The sequence below is a fragment of the Schistocerca gregaria genome, unplaced genomic scaffold, assembly GCF_023897955.1.
Source record: "Schistocerca gregaria isolate iqSchGreg1 unplaced genomic scaffold, iqSchGreg1.2 ptg000169l, whole genome shotgun sequence".
NCBI classification, from domain to species: Eukaryota; Metazoa; Arthropoda; class Insecta; order Orthoptera; family Acrididae; genus Schistocerca; species Schistocerca gregaria.
This window is the reverse complement of record NW_026061724.1, coordinates 7,603,654-7,624,460: the sequence shown is the minus strand read 5'-3', so window position 1 is coordinate 7,624,460 and position 20,807 is coordinate 7,603,654. Positions and strand designations below refer to the sequence as shown.

The 20,807-nt window shown below is 26.4% G+C and overlaps 4 long non-coding RNA genes across 5 annotated transcripts in view; 2 read left to right on the top strand and 2 right to left on the bottom strand.

Annotated features, from left to right (window-relative positions):
- Positions 1-20,807, top strand: part of LOC126302196 (uncharacterized) — a 153,461-nt gene that overhangs the window by 90,513 nt on the left and 42,141 nt on the right. The window lies entirely within an intron of this gene.
- LOC126302202 (uncharacterized) overlaps positions 1-20,807 on the top strand; it is a 139,852-nt gene that overhangs the window by 77,277 nt on the left and 41,768 nt on the right. The window lies entirely within an intron of this gene.
- LOC126302208 (uncharacterized) overlaps positions 1-20,807 on the bottom strand; it is a 124,404-nt gene that overhangs the window by 72,334 nt on the left and 31,263 nt on the right. The gene's annotated exons all lie outside the window — the stretch shown is intronic.
- Positions 1-20,807, bottom strand: part of LOC126302197 (uncharacterized) — a 31,275-nt gene that overhangs the window by 1,728 nt on the left and 8,740 nt on the right. Inside the window, exon 1 of one of the 2 annotated variants that reach the window (XR_007553113.1) lies at positions 13,289-14,427. The exons of the other annotated variant lie outside the window; for it this stretch is intronic. This is a non-coding gene — a long non-coding RNA (uncharacterized LOC126302197). Of the gene's footprint in view, positions 1-13,288; positions 14,428-20,807 lie in introns of those variants that run through there. 2 annotated transcript variants of the gene reach the window in all.

The following is a 20,807-nucleotide window of genomic DNA, read 5'->3' as shown; positions in this document are numbered from 1 at the left end:
CCTTTAATTATTTTAATTGGTAGTTTTAATATGTTTGATTTTATAAACTATCAGCTTTATTGTTGATTTATTATTATTTCTTTTCCTTTAGCTTTAGCTTGTTTTGCTTCTTGCTTAGCTGAAACTAATCGTACTCCTTTTGATTTTGCTGAAGGGGAATCTGAGTTAGTTTCAGGATTTAATATTGAGTATGGTGCGGGTGGTTTTACTTTAATTTTTTTAGCTGAATATACTAGAATTGTCTTCATAAGAATGTTATTGGCTTTAATTTTTTTGGGCGGTGATTTTTATTCTTTTATATTTTTTATTAAGCTTGCTATTATATCTTTTGGTTTTATTTGGGTTCGTGGAACATTACCACGGTTCCGTTATGATAAATTAATGTACTTAGCTTGAAAAAGTTTTTTACCGTTATCTTTGAATTTTTTTATTTTCTTTGTTGGTTTAAAGATTTTATTTATCTCATTTGTTTAGTGAAATTTTTTGAGAAAAATTAATGGAAGAGTTAAACTTCTAATTTTATGTTTTCAAAACATATGCTTTTCCTAAGCTAATTAACTTTATTCCTTAATTAATTTATCTCATGCATTTGCGACATGGACATTAATTAAGAAATATGTGAAGTAAATAATTGTTAAGATTTGACCTGTTATAATATAAGGTTCTTCAACAGGTCGTTTACCAATTCACGTTAGTAAGCATACAACAACTACTATAATTCAGAATAAAATTTGATTAATAGGGTAAAATTGAATGCCTCGGAATGGTGTTTTATTATAAAATGGTAAAATTATTAAGATTCTAATTGATAAAAATAATGCAATAACACCTCCTAACTTATTAGGGATAGATCGTAGAATTGCATATGCAAATAGGAAATATCATTCTGGTTGAATGTGAACTGGTGTTACTAATGGGTTGGCAGGTACAAAGTTATCTGGATCTCCTAATAGGTAAGGATTAATTACACATAGTATAATTAATAATGATGTTATTATTACAAATGTAATAGAATCCTTAAAGGTAAAGTATGGATGGAATGGAATTTTTTCAATATCTCCATTTAGTCCAAGAGGATTATTAGATCCTGTTTGGTGAAGAAAAAATAAATGAATTGCTGCTATAGCAGCAATAATAAATGGTAATACAAAATGGAATGTGAAGAATCGATTTAATGTTGCATTATCAACAGCGAATCCTCCTCATACTCATTGGACTAAATCTGTTCCTAAGTATGGGATTGCTGATAATAAATTAGTAATTACTGTTGCACCTCAAAAAGATATTTGGCCTCAGGGTAAGACATATCCTATAAATGCAGTTGCTATAACTAAAAATAAAATCACTGTACCAATTATTCAGGTATGTATATATATATATATAAGATCCATAGTAAATTCCCCGTCCTACATGTAAGTAAATACAAATAAAAAATATAGATGCTCCATTTGCGTGTAAGGTTCGGATAATTCAACCATTATTTACGTCTCGGCAGATGTGTACTACACTACTGAATGCTATTTCAATATTTGATGTATAATGTATAGCTAAAAATAGTCCAGTTACGATTTGAATTACCAAACATAACCCTAATAGGGATCCAAAATTTCATCAAAATGAAATATTTGTTGGGGCAGGTAAGTCAATTAAAGAGTTATTAATAATTTTAATTAAAGGATGTCTTAATCGTAAGGGTTTATTCATTAGTAATTATCTTATTTTACGAATAGGTCCCTGATTAATATTGGTGATTTTAACAACTGCTAGTAGTGCTAAAAATAAATGAATTATTATTATTATTGTAATAATGAATGTTGGTCTATTATATAATTTTTCTAAAGATATTGTTATTTCTTGATAATTGATTGAATTATCAATATTTATAGTTTCGGTGTTTTTGAAAAAGTCTATAAATATAGATATATCTAGAATAATTAATATTAATATGACAAATACTCACATTATTAATGTAATAATTATAGTGATTGATTTAGGCTGAAATATTTCGTTTGATGCAATTCTTATAATGTAAATAAATAATACTAGTATACTACCAAGAAATGTTAAAAATAAAATATATGATAATCAATATCTTTCTATTATTGTTCCTGTTATTAATCCAACTAGGAAGGTTTGAAGGATAATAAAAAGCATTATTGTTATTGGGTGTCTTAATTTAATAAAATTAATATTTATTACATTTGATAATGATATAATTATTATTTTGATCATTTCAGGGGTTAGTTTATTTAAAATACCGGTTTTGGGGACCGATGATGGAAGCTTTTCCACCTCTGAAGTTTTAAAAGTGGGGGCTGGACTTATTTCCGGTTTACAAGACCGGCGTTTTTTTTAAACTATTAAAACTAATGTTTATATTCTCTATTTTTACTTCTTTATTGATTTATTTTGCTGGTGTTTATGTTTTTTCTTCTAAACGTAAACATTTATTAATGGTTCTTTTGAGATTAGAATTTATTGTTCTTTCTTTATTTATGTTAGTTATTGTTTTTCTTATTGAGTTTGATTATGATTATTTTTTTCCTGTTATTTTTTTAGTTTTTTCTGTTTGTGAGGGTGCTTTAGGTCTTTCTATTTTAGTTTCAATAATTCGTTCTCATGGTAATGATTTTTTTAATTCTTTTGGTTTATCTTTATGTTAAAGTATTTATTTATAACTATTTTTTTGATCCCTCTTTGTTTATTAAATAATTGTTGATGGTTGGTTCATTCTTTAATGTTTCTGTCGGGTTTTGTTTTTATAATTTGTGTTTATTCACATGCTGATTTGAATATAATTAGATATTATTTTGGTATTGATTATTTTTCTTTTAGTTTAATTTTACTTAGTTTTTGGATTTGTTCTTTAATAATCACTGCTAGAGGTTCAGTTTATTTAAGTTCATATCATTCTAATTTTTTTGTTTTTATGGTTTCGATTTTAATAATTATGCTTTATTGTTCATTTGCTAGATTAAGTCTTCTTTCTTTTTATATTTTTTTTGAGGCTAGATTAGTTCCTACTTTACTTTTAATTTTGGGTTGGGGTTATCAACCTGAGCGTTTGCAGGCTGGTGTTTATTTAATTTTTTATACTTTGGTTGCTAGATTACCTTTATTATTAGTTTTATTTAAGGTTTATGATTTTTCTAATACTTTATATTTTCCTTTATTGGTTGATTTTGGTTCTTATTATTTTATGTTTTATGTATTTATAATTTTGGCTTTTTTAGTTAAGATACCTATGTTTTTGGTTCATTTATGACTTCCTAAGGCTCATGTAGAGGCCCCTATTTCAGGTAGAATAATTCTTGCTGGTGTTTTATTAAAGTAAGGTGGTTATGGTATTTTTCGTGTTATAAAGGTTATTTCTTATTTGGGTTTAAAGTTTAATTATTTTTGATTGTCTTTAGGTTTATCTGGGGGTGTTATTGTAAGATTTATTTGTTTTCGTCAGGTTGATTTAAAGTCTTTAATTGCATATTCTTCTGTTGCTCATATAAGAATGGTTATTGGTGGATTGATGACTATGAATTGATGAGGTTGTGTAGGTTCTCTTTCTCTAATGGTTGGTCATGGTTTATGTTCTTCTGGTTTATTTTGTTTATCTAATATTATTTATGAACGTTTAGGTAGACGAAGATTATTAATTAACAAGGGTATAATTAATTTGATGCCAAGAATGGCTTTATGATGATTTCTTTTAAGATCATCAAATATGGCTGCTCCTCCTTCTTTAAATTTGGTAGGTGAAATTAGATTATTAAATAGAATTATATCTTGATCTTCTTTTAGATTCTTTGCTTTGATTTTTTTATCTTTTTTTAGAGCTGTTTATACTTTGTATATATATTCTTATTCTCAGCATGGGAATTATTATTCTGGTGTTTATACTTGTTCTCTTGGTTATTTTCGTGAATATCATCTTTTACTTTTACATTGATTGCCTTTAAATATTCTCTGTTTAAAGGGTGAATATTTCTTTGTTTAGTTTGCTTAAGTATTTTAATTAAAAAATTTTGTTTTGTGGAATCAATGATATGAAGTTTTTCATCTTAGGCCGTGAATTTATTTTCTATTTGTTCTTTGAGTTTTTTTTCTTTGTTTATTTCGAGAACTATAATTTTTATTTTAGGTATTTATTATTTAATAATTGATTATAGAGTTTTTGTTGAGATGAGAGCTTTTCAATTTAAATGGTTCTATAGTTGTTATAACTTTAATTATGGATTGAATATCTCTTATTTTTATATCTTTTGTTATATATAATTCTTCTTTGGTTATTTATTATAGAGAGGATTATATATCTGGTGAAAAGAATATAAATCGTTTTATTATTATTGTTTTAATATTTATTCGTTCTATAGGTTTTTTAATTATTAGTCCTAATTTAATTAGAATTTTATTAGGTTGAGATGGTTTAGGTTTAGTTTCTTATTGTTTAGTTATTTATTATCAAAATGTAAAATCTTATAGTGCTGGTATATTAACTGCACTTTCTAATCGTATTGGTGATGTTGCTATTTTAATTTCTATTGCATGAATGTTAAATTTTGGTGGTTGAAATTATATTTATTATTATGATTTTATTTCTAATTCTTTTGAAATAAAGCTCATTACTATATTAATTGTTTTAGCAGCTATAACTAAGAGAGCTCAGATTCCTTTCTCTTCATGACTTCCTGCTGCTATAGCAGCTCCTACTCCTGTTTCTGCTTTAGTTCATTCTTCTACTCTTGTTACTGCTGGTGTTTATTTATTAATTCGTTTTAGACCAATATTGGATACTTATAATTGTGGTTGATTTTTACTTTTAATTGGTTGTATAACTATATTTATGGCTGGATTGGGCGCTAATTTTGAGTTTGATTTAAAGAAGATTATTGCTCTTTCTACTTTAAGACAACTTGGTTTAATAATAAGAATTTTGGCTATAGGTTATCCAAAGCTTGCATTTTTTCATTTATTGGCTCATGCTTTATTTAAGGCATTATTATTTATATGTGCAGGTTCAATAATTCATAATTTGAAGGATTCTCAGGATATTCTTTTTATAGGATCAATTGTTAATTTCATACCTTTAACTTCAGTTTGTTTTAATGTTTCTAGTATATCTTTGTGTGGAATACCTTTTTTAGTGGGATTTTATTCAGAGGATTTAATTCTTGAGATGGTTTGTTTAAGATGAATTAATTGTTTAATTTTTTTTCTTTATTTTTTTTCTACTGGTTTAACTGCTTCTTATTCCTTTCGTTTGTTTTATTATTCAATATCTGGTGATAATAATTTTTATTCTAGATTTTCTTTTGATGATAAGGGTTATTATATTTCATTTGGAATAATTGGTCTATTGTTTGTTGCTGTTTTTGGTGGTAGTCTTTTATCTTGATTAATTTTTCCTATTCCTCATGTGATTGCTTTACCTTATTATTTAAAGTTTTTAACTATTACAGTTGGTATTTTAGGTGCTTATTTAGGTTATCTTATTTCTAATTTTGATTTTTCTCATAATTTATTTTCTTTAAGTATACTTTCTTTTGTTAGATTTGCTGGTTCTATATGATTTATACCTTTTCTTTCAACTAAGTTTGTTAGATATATTACTTTAAAAATAGGTTATTATTCATCTAAGTCATTTGATTATGGTTGAGGTGAATTACTTGGTGGTCAAGGTTTATATAGATTATTTATTTATTTAATTGGTTATATTCAAGGTTGATATGATTCTAATTTCAAGATTTATCTTTAAACTTTTATTTTTTGAATATTTATTTTGGTAATATTGTTTTTCGTTTACTTAAATAGCTTATAATTAGAGCGTGACACTGAAGATGTTAAGGAAGTATTTTTACTTTTAAGTATTTATAAATATAGATATATTATTTTTACAGTGAAAATGTAATGTTTTATTTAAACTATATAAATTTTAGAAATGTTAACGGAGTTTAACCGCTAATATAAAAAGTTAGCAGCTTTCATATTGGCTTTACATTTCCTTAATTGGAACTATTATAGTTCAATTATATTATTAACAGTAATACGCCTCTTTTTGGCTTCAATTAATAAGAATAAGGGTAGTACATACCAATCTTCCAGGTCGAAACTGACTGCAATATTTCGCTTCTTATTCTATTTAAGGTTGATTGATAATATCAATACTTTTTGAATGCAACCCAAATGTTATATTTAACTACAACCCTTTATTCTGCTCATTGTAATGCTCCTTGGTTTCATTCATGGTATAGTCCTCCTAATAGAACTAGAATAAAAAATATTGTTGATACTGTTCAGATTATAATGTCTGAAGTTTTAAAAATAATTACAATTGGTAGAATTAGTGCCATTTTTCTACATCAAAAATTAAAAAGATTACTGCGATTAGGAAGAATCGTATTGAGAATGGTATTCGTGCTGATCTTTTTGGATCAAACCCACATTCAAATGGTGATCTTTTTTCTCGATCATTAATTAATTTTTTTGATAGTGTTGTTGCCAGGATTATAACAATTATTGGAATAATAAATCTAATGAAAACTCTTGTTGATAGAATTAGAATTGTTTTTCTTGATTTATATCAAGCTTTCTGATTGGAAGTCAAATGTACTATTTATACTAGAAAAACAATTATCTACCTCATCAATAAATAGAGATATATAAGAATAATCATACTACGTCTACGAAGTGTCAGTATCATGCTGCTGCTTCAAATCCAAAGTGATGTCTTGGTGAAAATTGATTTATTGAGTGTCGAAGTAGACATGTTGATAAAAAGATTGTTCCAATAATTACGTGTAAACCATGGAATCCTGTTGCAACAAAGAATGTTGATCCATAAACTGCATCTGCAATGGTAAAAGGTGCTTCTCAATATTCATATGCTTGAAGTATTGTAAAGTATAGTCCTAATAACACTGTGAAGAATAATCCTTGTAGTGCTTGAGTATGATTAGATTCCATTAAACTATGATGTGCTCATGTTACAGTTACTCCTGATGCTAAAAGAATAGCTGTATTAAGTAATGGAATTTGTATAGGGTTAAAGGGTTGAATTCCTATTGGAAGTCATAGTATTCCTAGTTCAATTGTTGGTGCTAATCTTCTTCTAAAGAATGCTCAAAAAAAAGAAACGAAAAATAATACCTCTGATGCAATAAATAAAATTATTCCTCATCGTAATCCAATTGATACAAATCCTGTATGTAATCCTTGATATGTTCCTTCTCGTACTACATCTCGTCATCATTGAATTATAGTTAGTAGGGTAATTCCAAATCCAATTATGAATAAGTTAATATTAAATAGGTGGAATCATTTTGCTAGTCCTGATACTAGGACTATTGCTCCAATTGCTCCTGTTAATGGTCAAGGTCTATAGTCTACTAAGTGGAATGGGTGGTTTGAGTGAGTTGTTAACATAGGTTTAATATACTTCTCTAGAATATAGAGTTCTTAGAATTGAGAAAACATAGGCTTGAATTATTGCTACTGCTGATTTTAGAATTAATAGAAGTATTTGTCCAATAATTAGTAATGAGATTAAGTTTATTGCTATAGATGGTCCTGTGTTTCCTAATAAGGTTAATAATAAGTGTCCTGCAATTATATTTGCTGCCAACCGTACTGCTAATGTACCTGGTCGAATAACATTACTAATTGTTTCAATTAGTACTATAAATGATATTAATGCAGGTGGTGTACCTTGTGGTACAAGGTGTGTAAATATATGATTAGTATGGTTAATTCATCCAAATAATATAAATCTTAGCCATATAGGTAGGGCAATTGCAAATGTTAATGCTAAATGTCTTGTTCTAGTAAAAATATAAGGGAATAATCCTATGAAATTGTTAAATAATATTATAATAAAAATTGAGATGAAAATGAATGTTGTTCCATTAAATGATTTTGGTCCAAGAAGTGTTTTAAATTCATTATGTAAGGTTAAATTTAGTTTATTTCAGATAATGTTAATTCGTGATGGTGTAAGTCAAAATAGTGATGGGATTAATAATAGTCCTAGAAATGTTCTAGTTCAATTTAATGATAAATTAAAGATGTTAGTTGATGGGTCAAATGTTGAGAATAGATTTGTTATCATTTTCAATTTAAGTTTTTTATTTCAATTGTTCCTTTTTCTGCTCTTTTAATAAGGTTAGGTTTAAATGAGAAGAAGTTTATTTGATTAAACAAGATTAATGTAGCTGAAAATATAATGAATAGTGAGAATCATATAAGAGGGGATATTTGAGGGATTTGGATATAATTTCCCCATCAGAAGTAGTCGTTAATTTACTATTATTTGGTTTAAGAGACCATTACTTACTTTCAGTCATCTGATGAATTTCAAGGTGTACTAATTTTTTTTAGTTACTTTAGATTGACACTCTAATGTTATTTATTTTAACTAACTCCTTAAATTATGTTAGATAATCACTTAATAAATAAATTTACTGAAGTCCTTTCAATTACAATTGGTATAAATCTGTGGTTTGCTCCACAGATTTCTGAGCATTGTCCAAAGAATAATCCAGGTCGATTTATTGTGAATGTTCCTTGATTTAACCGACCTGGCGTTGCATCAATTTTAACCCCTAATGCAGGAACTGCTCATGAGTGTAGAACATCTGATGCTCTTGTTAATACTCGTACTTCTGTATTTATTGGTAGGATTGTTCGGTTATCTACATCTAGTAGTCGGAATCCATCATTTTCTAGGTCTTGTTCTGGTGTTATATAAGTGTCAAATTCTACGTCTATGAAGTCTGAATATTCATATCTTCAATATCATTGTCGTCCAATGGTTTTAATTGTAATTATTGCATCTACTGAATCATCAAGTAAATATAATAGTCGTAATGATGGAAGGGCAATAAAAATTAATGTAATTGCTGGTAACGCTGTTCAGATTGTTTCAATTAAATGTCCATGAAGTATATTACGGTTAGTATAGGCAATAAATAATATATAACTTAGGGCATAACCTACAATTACTGTAATTAATAATAATACGACCATAGTATGATCATGAAAGAATGATAATTGCTCCATTCATGGTGAAGCTCCATCTTGAAGAGATAAATTTGATCATGTTGCCATTAATAAATATTTTCTAATAAGAGGTCAAACCTTTATTTGTAGAGCTTAAATCTACTGCACTAATCTGCCATATTAGAATCTAGAGATTAATGGTAATTCTGAGTAACTATGTTCTGCAGGAGGGTTATTTTGTAGTCATTCTGTTGATCTTCTTATGTTAGCTCTAAATATAATTGCTCGGTTTGTAATCATTCTTTCTCATATAATTACAATGAATATAATGATTCCTACAATAGAAATTGTAGACCCAATTCTGGATACTACGTTTCATGATGTATATGCGTCTGGGTAGTCAGAGTATCGTCGCGGTCAAAGAATGATGTATTTAAATTTCGATCCGTTAATAATATAGTAATAGCTCCTGCTAAAACTGGAAGTGAAAGAAGGAGAAGTAATGCTGTAATAGCTACAGATCATACAAATAAAGGTGTTTGATCTAAAGTTATACTTTCTGATCGTATATTAATTGCTGTTGTAATGAAATTCACTGCACCAAGAATAGATGATACACCTGCTAAGTGCAGTGAAAAAATCGCTAGATCTACAGATGCACCCCCGTGTGCAATAGCTCCTGCTAGAGGAGGGTAAACTGTTCATCCTGTACCAGCACCATTATCTACTATAGAAGATGTAAGAAGAAGGGTTAGTGAAGGTGGTAGTAATCAAAAACTTATATTATTTATTCGTGGAAATGCTATATCTGGTGCACCAATTATTAGTGGAACAAGTCAATTACCAAATCCACCAATTATAATAGGTATTACTATAAAGAAAATTATTACGAATGCGTGAGCTGTAATAATAACATTATAAATCTGGTCATCCCCAATTAGAGATCCGGGTTGGCCAAGTTCAGCACGAATAAGTATTCTTATTGATGTTCCTACTATTCCTAATCATGCTCCAAATATGAAGTATAAAGTACCAATGTCCTTATGGTTTGTTGAGAATAATCATTTTTGCGGTAAGATGGCTGAATTTTAGGTGGTAGACTGTAAATCTACTTATGAGATGTTTTCTCTCTTATCATATTTAGGTCTTATATTCAATTATGATTCTAGACTGCAATTCTAGAGGTGTAAAATTTTACTAAGGCCTAAAAGATTATTCTTTTAATTATAACTTTGAAGGTTATTAGTTTGATTAACTTAAGTCCTTAGTATAATGAAATTAAGGTTGATGTTGAAATCAATCCTATTGTTGAAATTATTACTGTTATAGGAAGAATGATTCTTGATTTTTGGGACTTTATCTTTATAGATCACGAATTTTCTGTGTATGATATAATTAGAGCTGAGAATCTAATACGTATATAGTAGTAGAGTGTAATTGTAGTTAATACAACTATAATAGTTATAATAGTTGTTATATTGTTTTCTATTAATGATTGTATTACAATTCATTTTGGTAAGAATCCAAGGAATGGTGGTAGTCCACCTAAAGATAATAAAGATAAGAATATTATGAATTTAATTTCGGTTTTTATATTTCTGGCTGAATAAATTTGATTTATGAAAAATAAATTTATTTGCTTAAATAATAAAACTATAATTAATCTTAATAGTGAGTAAATAATGAAGTATAGTTCTCAGATGTTTTCTCTGACTGTTAATGATCTAATTATTCAACCTAGATGTCTGATTGATGAATATGCTAAAAGTTGTCGTAAGGATGTTTGATTTAAACCTCCTATTGCCCCAATAATAATTCTTAAGATAATAATTGTTCAAATAAAAGTTCTTAATTGAATACAATAAGATAAGACCATTATTGGGGCGATTTTTTGTCATGTTATTAATGTTAAACAATTATTTCTTCTTGATGCTCCTATAACTTCTGGAAATCAGAAATGGAAAGGTGCACCTCCAATCTTTAATAATAGTCTAGATCTAATTATTATTGATGGGATAAATTCTGTTTCCCATCCCATGGGATATTTTATTTGAATCAGCAAAATTGAAAATAATAATATTGTCGATGCTATTGCTTGGACAATAAAATATTTAATTGATGATTCATTTATTATTATATTTTTATTTCTTGTTAGGAGCGGAATAAATGAAAGTAAGTTGATCTCAAGTCCTATTCAAACCCCAAATCAGGAATTTGATGAAATGGACAGGATCGTTCCTATCATTAATGTTGATAGGAAGAGAAGTTTTGTAGAGTTGTTGGTCATTAAAAAGGAGAGGATTGATACCTCTATAAATGGGGTATGAACCCATTAGCTTGTTTAGCTTACCTTTTTACATTAAGGTGTATGATGCACGTTAGTTTTTGATACTAAAGGAGGTAGTTTAATTCTATCTTATGTAATTTTAATGAAGGTAATTTTATTTACTTTATTTACCCTATCAAGGTATCCCTTTCATCAGGCACTTCATTTATTTAATATATAAATCGAAAGTTTTTTTGAAATTCTTTTATGTATTATTTTGTTTAATTAGGATTAATTTATCCTGCTCATTTTATTTTTTATATATATATATATATAATAAATAATTTATATTAATATATTACATTTAATTGAAATTAAAGTATTATAAGTTCATCTTACCATTATCAATTGATTATTTTAATGCAATTATTTACCTAGGATTATAGCTACTTATGTTTTTAGCTTAAAATAGGTTATTATAATATAATATATATAATAATATGTAATTTAATATTTAATATTATTATAATTGGATATAATAAATAAAATTATTAATTTAGATATAAAATATTATAATTAATATAAATAATTATATTAATTATAATAATATAATTATGTAAATTATCTATAATTAGTTTATTTAACTAATATATATGAAAGTTAACTTAATATAAAAAAAGAATTCATATTAATAACATATTATATTAAATTACATAATTGTATAAAATATATTTATTATATTATTTAATCTTTCTTTATTTATTAGTGAAAAGAAAGATTAAATAAGAAAGAATATAATACATTTATTGCTATACATGTTCCATATTAATCTTTATTTATATATAATAGAGAAGTTGTTGTGGTCATACATAGGGGCGTTTCTTTTTTTTTGTTAATGTTTGTGGTTTTTTTCTTTTTTTTTCTTTAAATATTTGAATCTTTTATTTTTTCCTGAATTAATAGATTTAAAATTTTCTTATTTTTTATTTTTAAAAGTTTTATTCTTGCTTGTTTATTCACTTTCTCTTTGTATTATATGTAAGTTTTGTTAGACTAAATGTTCTTTTTGCAGTAATTTGATTTAATTATCAAGTGATTTTGGATTTAGCAATTGATTTAGTATCGGCATAATTCGTGCCAGCAGCCGCGGTTATACGATTGATACAAGTGAATATTATTGGTTAAAACAGTTGTTTATATTATTAGGGTTGAAATATAAATTTGTAAGGTGAAATGTTAAAATTTATTTGTGGCCCTTTTTATGAATCTGTGAAATTTAAATAATAAACTAGGATTAGATACCCTATTATTTTAAATGTTAATTATATTTACCAGGGTACTATTAGTTAAGGTCTTTAAACCCAAAGAATTTGGCGGTATCTCATTCCATTCAGAGGAACCTACCCCATGATTGATAATACACGATTTACTCTACTTAATTTATTTGTTTGTATATCTCCGTTATCAGAGAATCTTTTTAGAGTTATAATTCTCAAGATTTATAATTATAAAATATTTCAGGTCAAGGTGCAGCTTATAGTTAAGAGGAGGTGGGTTACAATAGATTTTTGTTTATAACGGATTTGATAGTGAAATACTGTTAATGAAGGTGGATTTGATAGTAATTTAAATTATTTAATTTAACTGATATTGGCTCTGAGATGTGTACACATCGCCCGTCGCTCTCATTATTGCTTATTCTATTTTATTTTAAAGTAGCTTCAATTAGGTGAGGTAAGTCGTAACATAGTAGATGTACTGGAAAGTGTATCTAGGAAGAGTTTCAAGATATAACTTATTAGTAAAGTGTTTCATTTACACTGAAAATTTTTCTGTGCAAATCAGGATATCTTGATTATTTATTTTATTATATTTATTTTTTGTTTATTTAATTATTTAATATAAATAATTTTATTGTATTTCTGTCTTAGTATATTTTATAGAATTGATTTTTTAAATTATAGTTTATTGGTAATGTAAGTGTTTTATGAAATATTATTTTAAATTTTTTTAAGTAGATTATATTTATTGTACCTTTTGTATCAGGGTTTATCAAAATTTTAGTATTTATTTTTCTTGTCTCGATTTGGGTTGATTTATAAATAATTTATAGTTAATGTATCATAATTATTATTAAATTATTTATAGAAATGAGATGTTAATCGTTTCCCAAGATATCTAGTTTCTTAAGAAAAAATTTAATTTTTTAAAGTTATTTGTTTTTATTTAATTTTTTTAAGTAAAAATATTAACTTATTTATTCTTTAAGGGATAAGCTTTGAAGTTAATAACCTATAATTTATTTTATAGAAATATAATAGTAAGCTTTAAACCAGGTATCTTTAAGATTACGTTTTAGTTCATTATTTTTTATTTTGATTTTATAAATATTTTAGGTTTTTTATTAAGATTATTAATTTAATTTTAAAATTTTTGTAATAATGATAGAATTAGTATATTTATTTGTATGAAATTTTTACCTTGTGAACTTATTATAGGGAACTAGGCAAAATTGATTTCCGCCTGATTATCAAAAACATGTCCTCTTGTTTATATTTTGAGGTCTGGCCTGCTCACTGAGCGTATTTTTAAAGAGCCGCGGTATTTTGACCGTGCAAAGGTAGCATAATCATTAGTCTCTTAATTAGTGGCTGGAATGAATGGCTTGACGAGAAATCAACTGTCTCTTAATAAATTTTTGAATTTAACTTTTGAGTCAAAAGGCTTAAATTCTTCTTTAGGACGAGAACACCCTATAGAGCTTGACATTTTACTTTTATATAGTTTTTTGTTTGTCTTTCTATATTTAATGATGATGTTTTGTTGGGGTGACATGAAGAATAGATAAACTCTTCATTATTATATCATTTATTTATGTTTGTTATTTTGATCCATAATTTATGATCATAAGATTAAGTTACCTTAGGGATAACAGCGTAATTGTTTTTGAGAGCTCATATCGACAAAGCAGATTGCGACCTCGATGTTGGATTAAGAAAAATTTTGGGTGCAGGAGCCCAATGATTAGGTCTGTTCGACCTTTAAATTCTTACATGATCTGAGTTCAGACCGGCGTGAGCCAGGTCGGTTTCTATCCTAAGATTGTTAATCCATATTAGTACGAAAGGACCATATGGTTATAATATTTTTTGTTATATTGATTAATATTAATTTATTTACTATTTTGACAGATTAATGTGTTGAATTTAGAATTCATTTATGTAGATTTTTTCTACAAATAGTATTGATACTTTATGATTTATTTATATTTATTTTGAATTTTCTTTTATTGGTTATTTGTGTTTTAATTAGTTTTGCCTTTTTAACTTTATTAGAGCGTAAGGTTTTAGGTTATATTCAGATTCGGAAGGGTCCAAATAAGGTAGGTTTTGTTGGAATTCCTCAGCCATTTAGAGATGCTATTAAGTTAATTTGTAAGGAGCAGCCAATTCCTATTATATCTAATTACCTACTTTATTATTTTTCCCCTGTTTTTAATTTAATGATTTCTTTAGCCGTTTGAGTAATTTTTCCTTATTTAACTTATATGTGTTCTTTTTCTTATGGATTTTTATTTTTTTTATGTTGTACTAGATTAGGTGTTTATACTGTTATAATTGCTGGTTAATCTTCTAATTCAAATTATTCATTATTAGGTTCTCTTCGTTCTGTTGCTCAAACAATTTCTTATGAAGTTAGTTTAGCTTTAATTTTATTGTCTTTAATTATTTTAATTGGTAGTTTTAATATGTTTGATTTTATAAACTATCAGCTTTATTGTTGATTTATTATTATTTCTTTTCCCTTAGCTTTAGCTTGTTTTGCTTCTTGCTTAGCTGAAACTAATCGTACTCCTTTTGATTTTGCTGAAGGGGAATCTGAGTTAGTTTCAGGACTTAATATTGAGTATGGTGCGGGTGGTTTTACTTTAATTTTTTTAGCTGAATATACTAGAATTGTCTTCATAAGAATGTTATTAGCTTTAATTTTTTTGGGCGGTGATTTTTATTCTTTTATATTTTTTATTAAGCTTGCTATTATATCTTTTGGTTTTATTTGGGTTCGTGGAACATTACCACGGTTCCGTTATGATAAATTAATGTACTTAGCTTGAAAAAGTTTTTTACCTTTATCTTTGAATTTTTTTATTTTCTTTGTTGGTTTAAAGATTTTATTTATCTCATTTGTTTAGTGAAATTTTTTGAGAAAAGTTAATAGAAGAGTTAAACTTCTAATTTTATGTTTTCAAAACATATGCTTTTCCTAAGCTAATTAACTTTATTCCTTAATTAATTTATCTCATGCGTTTGTGACATGGACATTAATTAAGAAATATGTGAAGTAAATAATTGTTAAGATTTGACCTGTTATAATATAAGGTTCTTCAACAGGTCGTTTACCAATTCACGTTAGTAAGCATACAACAACTACTATAATTCAGAATAAAATTTGATTAATAGGGTAAAATTGAATGCCTCGGAATGGTGTTTTATTATAAAATGGTAAAATTATTAAGATTCTAATTGATAAAAATAATGCAACAACACCTCCTAACTTATTAGGGATAGATCGTAGAATTGCATATGCAAATAGGAAATATCATTCTGGTTGAATGTGAACTGGTGTTACTAATGGGTTGGCAGGTACAAAGTTATCTGGATCTCCTAATAGGTAAGGATTAATTAAACATAGTATAATTAATAATGATGTTATTATTACAAATGTAATAGAATCCTTAAAGGTAAAGTATGGATGGAATGGAATTTTTTCAATATCTCCATTTAGTCCAAGAGGATTATTAGATCCTGTTTGGTGAAGAAAAAATAAATGAATTGCTGCTATAGCAGCAATAATAAATGGTAATACAAAATGGAATGTGAAGAATCGATTTAATGTTGCATTATCAACAGCGAATCCTCCTCATACTCATTGGACTAAATCTGTTCCTAAGTATGGGATTGCTGATAATAAATTAGTAATTACTGTTGCACCTCAAAAAGATATTTGGCCTCAGGGTAAGACATATCCTATAAATGCAGTTGCTATAACTAAAAATAAAATCACTGTACCAATTATTCAGGTATGTATATATATATATAAGATCCATAGTAAATTCCCCGTCCTACATGTAAGTAAATACAAATAAAAAATATAGATGCTCCATTTGCGTGTAAGGTTCGGATAATTCAACCATTACTTACGTCTCGGCAGATGTGTACTACACTACTGAATGCTATTTCAATATTTGATGTATAATGTATAGCTAAAAATAGTCCAGTTACGATTTGAATTACCAAACATAACCCTAATAGGGATCCAAAATTTCATCAAAATGAAATATTTGTTGGGGCAGGTAAGTCAATTAAAGAGTTATTAATAATTTTAATTAAAGGATGTCTTAATCGTAAGGGTTTATTCATTAGTAATTATCTTATTTTACGAATAGGTCCCTGATTAATATTGGTGATTTTAACAACTGCTAGTAGTGCTAAAAATAAATAAATTATTATTATTATTGTAATAATGAATGTTGTTCTATTATATAATTTTTCTAAAGATATTGTTATTTCTTGATAATTGATTGAATTATCAATATTTATAGTTTCGGTGTTTTTGAAAAAGTCTATAAATATAGATATATCTAGAATAGTTAATATTAATATGATAAATACTCACATTATTAATGTAATAATTATAGTGATTGATTTAGGCTGAAATATTTCGTTTGATGCAATTCTTGTAATGTAAATAAATAATACTAGTATACCACCAAGAAATGTTAAAAATAAAATATATGATAATCAATATCTTTCTATTATTGTTCCTGTTATTAATCCAACTAGGAAGGTTTGAAGGATAATAAAAAGCATTATTGATATTGGGTGTCTTAATTTAATAAAATTAATATTTATTACATTTGATAATTATATAATTATTATTTTGATCATTTCAGGGGTTAGTTTATTTAAAATACCGGTTTTGGGGACCGATGATGGAAGCTTTTCCACCTCTGAAGTTTTAAAAGTGGGGGCTGGACTTATTTCCGGTTTACAAGACCGGCGTTTTTTTTAAACTATTAAAACTAATGTTTATATTCTCTATTTTTACTTCTTTATTGATTTATTTTGCTGGTGTTTATGTTTTTTCTTCTAAACGTAAACATTTATTAATGGTTCTTTTGAGATTAGAATATATTGTTCTTTCTTTATTTATGTTAGTTATTGTTTTTCTTATTGAGTTTGATTATGATTATTTTTTTCCTGTTATTTTTTTAGTTTTTTCTGTTTGTGAGGGTGCTTTAGGTCTTTCTATTTTAGTTTCAATAATTCGTTCTCATGGTAATGATTTTTTTAATTCTTTTGGTTTATCTTTATGTTAAAGTATTTATTTATAACTATTTTTTTGATCCCTCTTTGTTTATTAAATAATTGTTGATGGTTGGTTCATTCTTTAATGTTTCTGTCGGGTTTTGTTTTTATAATTTGTGTTTATTCATATGCTGATTTGAATATAATTAGATATTATTTTGGTATTGATTATTTTTCTTTTAGTTTAATTTTACTTAGTTTTTGGATTTGTTCTTTAATAATCACTGCTAGAGGTTCAGTTTATTTAAGTTCAACCATTCTAATTTTTTTGTTTTTATGGTTTTGATTTTAATAATTATGCTTTATTGTTCATTTGCTAGATTAAGTCTTCTTTCTTTTTATATTTTTTTTGAGGCTAGATTAGTTCCTACTTTACTTTTAATTTTGGGTTGGAGTTATCAACCTGAGCGTTTGCAGGCTGGTGTTTATTTAATTTTTTATACTTTGGTTGCTAGATTACCTTTATTATTAGTTTTATTTAAGGTTTATGATTTTTCTAATACTTTATATTTTCCTTTATTGGTTGATTTTGGTTCTTATTATTTTATGTTTTATGTATTTATAATTTTGGCTTTTTTAGTTAAGATACCTATGTTTTTGGTTCATTTATGACTTCCTAAGGCTCATGTAGAGGCCCCTATTTCAGGTAGAATAATTCTTGCTGGTGTTTTATTAAAGTTAGGTGGTTATGGTATTTTTCGTGTTATAAAGGTAATTTCTTATTTGGGTTTAAAGTTTAATTATTTTTGATTGTCTTTAGGTTTATCTGGGGGTGTTATTGTAAGATTTATTTGTTTTCGTCAGGTTGATTTAAAGTCTTTAATTGCATATTCTTCTGTTGCTCATATAAGAATGGTTATTGGTGGATTGATGACTATGAATTGATGAGGTTGTGTAGGTTCTCTTTCTCTAATGGTTGGTCATGGTTTATGTTCTTCTGGTTTATTTTGTTTATCTAATATTATTTATGAACGTTTAGGTAGACGAAGATTATTAATTAACAAGGGTATAATTAATTTGATGCCAAGAATGGCTTTATGATGATTTCTTTTAAGATCATCAAATATGGCTGCTCCTCCTTCTTTAAATTTGGTAGGTGAAATTAGATTATTAAATAGAATTATATCTTGATCTTCTTTTAGATTCTTTGCTTTGATTTTTTTATCTTTTTTTAGAGCTGTTTATACTTTGTATATATATTCTTATTCTCAGCATGGGAATTATTATTCTGGTGTTTATACTTGTTCTCTTGGTTATTTTCGTGAATATCATCTTTTACTTTTACATTGATTGCCTTTAAATATTCTCTGTTTAAAGGGTGAATATTTCTTTGTTTAGTTTGCTTAAGTATTTTAATTAAAAATATTGTTTTGTGGAATCAATGATATGAAGTTTTTCATCTTAGGCCGTGAATTTATTTTCTATTTGTTCTTTGAGTTTTTTTCTTTGTTTATTTCGAGAACTATAATTTTTATTTTAGGTATTTATTATTTAATAATTGATTATAGAGTTTTTGTTGAGTGAGAGCTTTTCAATTTAAATGGTTCTATAGTTGTTATAACTTTAATTTTGGATTGAATATCTCTTATTTTTATATCTTTTGTTATATATATTTCTTCTTTGGTTATTTATTATAGAGAGGATTATATATCTGGTGAAAAGGATATAAATCGTTTTATTATTATTGTTTTAATATTTATTCTTTCTATAGGCTTTTTAATTATTAGTCCTAATTTAATTAGAATTTTATTAGGTTGAGATGGTTAAGGTTTAGTTTCTTATTGTTTAGTTATTTATTATCAAAATGTAAAATCTTATAGTGCTGGTATATTAACTGCACTTTCTAATCGTATTGGTGATGTTGCTATTTTAATTTCTATTGCATGAATGTTAAATTTTGGTGGTTGAAATTATATTTATTATTATGATTTTATTTCTAATTCTTTTGAAATAAAGCTCATTACTATATTAATTGTTTTAGCAGCTATAACTAAGAGAGCTCAGATTCCTTTCTCTTCATGACTTCCTGCTGCTATAGCAGCTCCTACTCCTGTTTCTGCTTTAGTTCATTCTTCTACTCTTGTTACTGCTGGTGTTTATTTATTAATTCGTTTTAGACCAATATTGGATACTTATAATTGTGGTTGATTTTTACTTTTAATTGGTTGTATAACTATATTTATGGCTGGATTGGGCGCTAATTTTGAGTTTGATTTAAAGAAGATTATTGCTCTTTCTACTTTAAGACAACTTGGTTTAATAATAAGAATTTTGGCTATAGGTTATCCAAAGCTTGCATTTTTTCATTTATTGGCTCATGCTTTATTTAAGGCATTATTATTTATATGTGCAGGTTCAATAATTCATAATTTGAAGGATTCTCAGGATATTCGTTTTATAGGATCAATTGTTAATTTCATACCTTTAACTTCAGTTTGTTTTAATGTTTCTAGTTTATCTTTGTGTGGAATACCTTTTTTAGCAGGATTTTATTCAAAGGATTTAATTCTTGAGATGGTTTGTTTAAGATGAATTAATTGTTTAATTTTTTTTCTTTATTTTTTTTCTACTGGTTTAACTGCTTCTTATTTTTTTCGTTTGTTTTATTATTCAATATCTGGTGATAATAATTTTTATTCTAGATTTTCTTTTGATGATAAGGGTTATTATATTTCATTTGGAATAATTGGTCTATTGTTTGTTGCTGTTTTTGGTGGTAGTCTTTTATCTTGATTAATTTTTCCTATTCCTCATGTGATTGCTTTACCTTATTATTTAAAGTTTTTAACTATTACAGTTGTTATTTTAGGTGCTTATTTAGGTTATCTTATTTCTAATTTTGATTTTTCTCATAATTTATTTTCTTTAAGTATACTTTCTTTTGTTAGATTTGCTGGTTCTATATGATTTATACCTTTTCTTTCAACTAAGTTTATTAGATATGTTCCTTTAATAATAGGTTATTATTCATCTAAGTCATTTGATTATGGTTGAGGTGAATTACTTGGTGGTCAAGGTTTATATAGATTATTTATTTATTTAATTGGTTATATTCAAGGTTGATATGATTCTAATTTCAAGATTTATCTTTTAACTTTTATTTTTTGAATATTTATTTTGGTAATATTGTTTTTCGTTTACTTAAATAGCTTATAATTAGAGTGTGACACTGAAGATGTTAAGGA